The sequence below is a fragment of the Narcine bancroftii genome, chromosome 10 (genome assembly GCF_036971445.1).
Source record: "Narcine bancroftii isolate sNarBan1 chromosome 10, sNarBan1.hap1, whole genome shotgun sequence".
Classification (NCBI taxonomy): Eukaryota; Metazoa; Chordata; class Chondrichthyes; order Torpediniformes; family Narcinidae; genus Narcine; species Narcine bancroftii.
In genome coordinates, this window is record NC_091478.1 from 99,484,683 (window position 1) to 99,490,945 (window position 6,263).

Consider the following 6,263-nt stretch of genomic DNA (forward strand, 5'->3'; position numbering starts at 1 on the left):
CCCTTGATTTTGGTGATAATGAGTGCCAGGATGTTGTTAGTGCACCATCAAGTTTTCAATCTCCCTCCTGAATGCATCACCCCCTTTTAGATACCCCACTACCGTGGTATCATCGGCAAATTTTTAGGTGGTGTTGCTGTTACTGTGCCAGGCTCCACCACTTGCTCTGTAAAAAACTTATATCTGGCATCTCCCCTAAATGTTCCTCCACCATCGTTAAACAGAAGTCCTCTGGTATTTGCTATTGTGGCCCATCCGGGTCGGCAGCTGAACATTGAGCTTTGTCGTGTGAGCATAACACGGGGCTTTGTGCTCAGCCTGCTCCTGTTTCATGTTACCAACCCACGACTGCATCGCCAGATTCAGCCCCAACAGAGTCATCAAGTTTGCAGATGGTGCAACAGTAGTCAGCCTCATCAACAACAACAATGAGCTGCACGACAAATAACCTGAGTCTCGACGAAGGAGATGATCATGGACTTCAGAAGAACCATGAATGGCCACTCTCCACTATACATCATTAACTCAATTAGAGGAGAAAGTAGCCCCAAGTTAGTTGGAGTCCACTAAAATAATGACCTGTCATAGACGCACCACATCTCCTCACTTGTCAGGAAGAAGCAACAGCGACTTCATTTCCTGAGAAATTTGAAGCAGGCAAGACTACCGGCCACCATCATGTCAACCTTCTATAGGAGCTCTATTGAGATCATCCTGGCCAGCTACATCATAGTGTGGGATGGTTACTTTGGAGAATTGGATGGAAGTCTATCCACAGATCCATAAGAGCGGCAGAGTATCACTGGGGTCTCCGTCCCTGCCATTGATGTGATCTACTGATATCATTATCTGAAGAGGGTGCTTAAAATTGTAGAGAGACCCCTACCATCCCATACACAGCATCTTTCAACTCCTCCCATCGACAAAGAGGTAGAAGCATATCAGAGCCAGAACCACCAGGCTGAGAAACAGCGTCTTCCCACGTGCAGTGAGAATGCTGAATGACCAAAGGGACTGCTCTCACTCACCATCTGGAGCTCTAATATTTACTGAACAACATTTATCGATTTATTTATTTATGTATGTATATTTTGTGTCTGTATGTTTATTATGCCTGGTTGTGTGCTGGCACGTTTTGCACTGAAGCCGGGAGAAAGCAGTTTCATTGGGTTATAGATGTGCAATTGGTTGACAATAAATTTGAACATGAACTTGATAAAGGAATCACATTCTTCCTGCCGTGTGGTCACCATGAATGTGTTTACCATCATCAGTGTTCACAGATCACCGCAAGAGTGGGTGAATTCCACAATTTCCCTGCTCACTCGATGAATAAATTCCTTCTGAGATTCATTCCAAGATAGAGGAGAACCTGCAGAAATGTATTTACATTTCCAAAAGGCATTTGGAATAAAGTGTCACATAACAGGCTGGGGCATGAATTAAAAACCTATGTATGGTATTGGAGGTTGTGTGCTGGAATGAATTAAAAACTGTCTGTTTCATAGATAACGGAAATGGATAACAGGGAATAAATGGATTCTTTTCAGAGTGGGACAAGGTAACTAGTGGAGTGCTGCAGGGATATTGGCCTGAAGTTGCTCACTGTTTACATCAATGGTTCTCAACATTTTTATTGCCACTTACATACCACTTTAAGTATTCCCTACGCCATAGGTGTTCTGTGATTAGTAAGGGATTGCTTAAGGTGGTATGCGAGTGAAAGACAAATTTGAATACTGTTTTAATCATGCCTAATTGACTCATTATGTGCACGGTTTCAGATCTCCAAAGGAAATGGACCAATGACAATTTTTTTTCAAGCAAAATATTTCAGTAACAATTGGGTCTAGAGCAGTGATTCTCAACCTTCCCTTCCCCCTCACATCCCACTTTAAGCAATCCCTTACTAATCACAGCGCACCGATGGGATAGGGATTACTTAAAGTGGGATGTAAGTGGAAAGAAAAAGGTTGAGAACCATTGGTTTACATCAATGGCCTGGAGGAAGGAACAGTGTGTAAAGTTCCAAATTTTTCTTGTAGGCAGGTAACTAAAATTGCATGCAATACTCCAAGTTTGGCCTCACCGATTTTATATCAGCACAAGTCTTGTACATTGATGAAGGCCAATGTGCCACTTTCTTTATGACCCTATTGGCCTGTGATGCCACTTCCAAAGAATTATATGCCTGTATTTCTAGATCCCTCTATTCTGCTACACTCTTTCACTGTATATGTCCTACCATGGCTTGTCCTCCTTAAGTGCAGCACCTCACATTAAATACCATCTGCCATTTTAGAGCACAGTTTTTTCCACCTGTTCCAGATCCTGCTGCAAGCATTGAGAGCCTTCATCTCAGTCCATTACGCCCCACAATCCTATTGTCATGGATGAAGCATTGAAGGGATTGATGACTCCATTCAATGCTGGGAGAGAATTTCAACACCACCCGTCCTACCGTCAGCAGATCAGGACAATGAGTGTGAGGAGCTGCCTCTATTTGAGGACAGAAATGTTCCTTCAGTTTGCCAGATTTCCTCAAACCTGGTTCAATTCTCAAGTATGTGGGCAAAAATATTGTGTCTTTCTTTGAAATGATAGTCCAGCAGGTTGTGTGTTAAACACACTGCTATGTATCCGGATTCATATAAATGCTAGCCCATGAAAGGTGGAGGGATTTCCCACCTGAGTGACATCTACACACCAGATTGATTTTGCAATTATCCTGTTGTTCCATGGTCACTATTGCAGTATTCTCCTGTTACAGAATTACTTAATTGAATTTAAATTCCCCTGTTGCCATAGAGTGATTCAGGCTTATGTTTCCTAATCAATAGTCAAGGCCCCCCAGACACTAGTCCACTATTAGTATGTTCTGTTAAAGTGTACAAGTATATTCATGTAGACCCAGAGCAATACATGAACACATACCCTGCTATGCTTTCAGGGCAAGGCAACAGTTACAAGAAAAATGGACGGTTATTGAAAGATGAGGTCTGAAGGAAGTTCTCCTCACAACAGGTGGTGAATCTCTGGAATTGTCTTCCTTCCTTAGTGTGTGTGTGTGTGTGTGTGTGTGTGTGTGTGTGTGTGTGTGTGTGTGTGTGTGTGTGTGTGTGTGTGTGTGTGTGTGTGTGTGTGTGTGTGTGTGTGTGTGTGTGTGTGTGTGTGTGTGTGTGTGTGTGTGTGTGTGTGTGTGTGTGCACGCGCGCACTCCAGACAAAATATTTGTCAAGAGGAAAACAGAGTAATTTTATCAGTTAAGGTTTTGGTCTGATGTAAAGTCATTAATCTGAAACTTTAATTTTGCTTCTTTTCCATGGAAGCTGACTGACAACCTATATCTGAATGTTTAAACAAAAAAGAGCTGGTTGTCAACTTCAAGAGGGCCCGGGGAGGCGGGGAGAGGGGGTGGTAGGGGGAATGGAGACCACAATCCGCTCTCCATAGCCAAAAAAGCCAAGCAGTGCCTCTACTTCCTGCGAAGGCTGAAGAAAGTTCATCCTCACTACATTCTACAGAGGATGTATCAAGAGCATCCTGTGCAACTGTATCCCCACCTGGTTTGGAAGCTGTACTTCCTTGGACCGCAAGACCCTGCAGAGGATAGTTAAGTCAGCGGAAAAGATCATCGGGGGTCTCTTCCTGCCATCAAGGACATTTACAACACTTGATGCAGGCAAAAGGCAATAAACATTGTGAAGGACTCCACACACCCCTCATGTAAACTGTTCTCCCTTTTCCCAACTGGTGCAAGATACTGCAGCACTCGGGCCCTTACATTCAGATTGGGCAAAAGCTTTTTCCCCCTAACTATCAGACTCCTGAACTCCCAAAACATTTGGGGATAGGGTACCGTGAACTATTAATGAATAAGCCATCATATTTTAAACATGTTGAACTTCTATTCTAACCTTATTTATGTAAATAAGCTCCATGGTCCTGGAGAAACACTATCTCATCTATGGTATGAACAAAAAAATAAAGGTTGCTTGACTTGACTCCCTGAATGTTTCCAGAGGTCGCTGATTCATTTCCAATTTCCAGCATCTAAAGTTTCATATTTATTTTCAGAAATTGCTGTTAATACCCCTGAGGTCAGTGTCTATAAATTCACTGTCAGTGGGAAGTGACTGTGGGAAAATTCACAGCAGGACTTTACACAGAGTCATAATGGGGGCATATGGGGTAGAACACAAACAATATTTTTGGGGGGGGGGAATATTCGGACATCACCTTGGACACTCTAGGCAGACTATGTATGAATATTTCAGACCTTGAAAAAGTCATTCAAAACTGTTCATTTTTAATACTTTAAATTTGACTAAATTAGAGAAAGGTTATAAAAGGAAATGTTTTAATAGTTGTTGCATTTTACCTGGTATAATGAGGGGTTCTTCTGCAAGTAGTCTAATAATCTAACAGGGTAAATCGGACATTCATTTGAAGAGAACAATTGACAAGAGTATGTAAGGTTAGAATGAAAAGAAAGATCAATGACCACCAAGTGAGTAAAGCACTCATAGGTTTCTTTCAGGAACCCAATGGTTGTTGGAGAAGAAACTGAACTTAATCCTGATGGTGCTTTCAGACTTTTGAGCCAAGATTCATTATTAAACAACTGTCTCTGTTCCTTACAGCTCTTTCTCCATTCAATAAATATGAACAGCTCCCTGCAATGCCTTCAACTACTTTGGGATTTAAATCTTTGCAAACACATGTATAGAAGTCCCACAAGCTGACATTTGCACCACAGAATTTCTCCTGCCTCAAAGATATTTCCCTGTAAGACCTTTTTTGCTAATTATCTTTTTATTCTGTGGAAGGTGCGTTGATGTGAAATCTTAACTGTACCAGCACAGATGCTGCCTGACCTGTGAGTATTTCCAGCAAAAATAGCAGATAATGGAAATCTTATGTCAGGTTTCCAGTGCTTTATTGTCAGAGTTGCTTTGAATCACCTTCTACTACATAGCCAAGGTTCGCCAGCCTCTACACCGAGGTAACATTTGTTATGTTTGTGTTTACATACCCTATAAAGAACTTGTTGGGTTATCAAAGGGCCCCTATCTGCAACATCGACTGTTTCTCCCCATGGATGCTGCCTGACCTGTTGTTCCTCCTGCTTGAAATTCCGTCAGCTGTTGTTTTTGTGGGAATGGATGAAAGATGCAAGAATCTGGGGCAAAAAAAACAATCTAAAGGAGAAACACAGTAAGTCAAGCAGCGTCAGGGGTAGGTAAAGAATAGTAAGTCTTCTTGGCCAGAACTCTTCATCAATTGGTTGATTGTCCAGTTTAACTGCTCTGGTATATATTCCATGCTCTAATTATAATTTGGATTGGAATTGCAAATAGTGGAGTATGTTTAAAAACAGGGTGGCGACTCTGTCTGCCTTACATTAGACAAAAGTTTCATGTATGTTACAGTCTAAATATAGTATGTGGCAATAATGGCATCTTTACCTTTACCTTTTCTGAGTCGATCTTGAGCAGCTTCTTCCTTGACGCCATCAGACCCTGATTTAATTTCATTCACAATTTTTGTTTATTTTTTGTAAGGTGGTTTATGTGACTGTTTTCTCCCACAAAATAATGAATTTCATGACTTGTTCATGACAATAAATTCTGATTCTGTTTTGCACTGTGAGCAGAACCCAGAGGTAGTCAAGGCACATGCAGAATCCATTTACAGCTTTGGCAAAATCTGGAGACAATCTGTGCCTTAATCCCAGGACCCACATTCCAAGCATGACAAAATGAGCTCAGTGAAATCTCTGCAGTCAGTAGGGACTCTAACAGAATTTGGTTCTGTTCCATGGGGCTGTACCACATTCTAAATGTCAGCCTTAAATAACACGGAACGTTTAGCAGTCAAGTGAAACCCAATTACAACAATAGTTATTTACTAAAGATAATAATAATGTTCCAGTTAGCATGTGTACTCAGCATGTAAAAACACATTAATTAATAACAATTAGCACTTGATTATATTTTTTCTTTATTCTCTCTTTGGGTTGTTTTATCATTCAGGGGATCTGTCCCATAACTAGACACTGCCCCCTGGGTCTTTGTCACTGTGCCTACTCTTCAGTTGTGAGCTGAGAGAGTTTATTACATTCCATTAGACAGTGGCTGCATCACTGGTTCACAGAAGAAGATATCAGAAGTAAAGGGTGATTTTAATGTAACTGCATGGAGTTGCCTGAGCTTGCAGACTGAAGATTAGAGGAGTAATTGTGACGCAGGCCAAGTTATCAC

General features: G+C 41.4%; 1 long non-coding RNA gene across 1 annotated transcript in view; it reads left to right on the forward strand.

The window, feature by feature from the left end:
* LOC138744025 (uncharacterized) overlaps window positions 1-4,879 on the forward strand; it is a 29,682-nt gene extending 24,803 nt beyond the window's left edge. Inside the window, exons 2-3 of the long non-coding RNA XR_011345206.1 lie at window positions 2,951-3,024; window positions 4,830-4,879. This is a non-coding gene — a long non-coding RNA (uncharacterized lncRNA). The remainder of the gene's footprint in view (window positions 1-2,950; window positions 3,025-4,829) is intronic.
* Window positions 4,880-6,263: the final 1,384 nt, after the last annotated feature.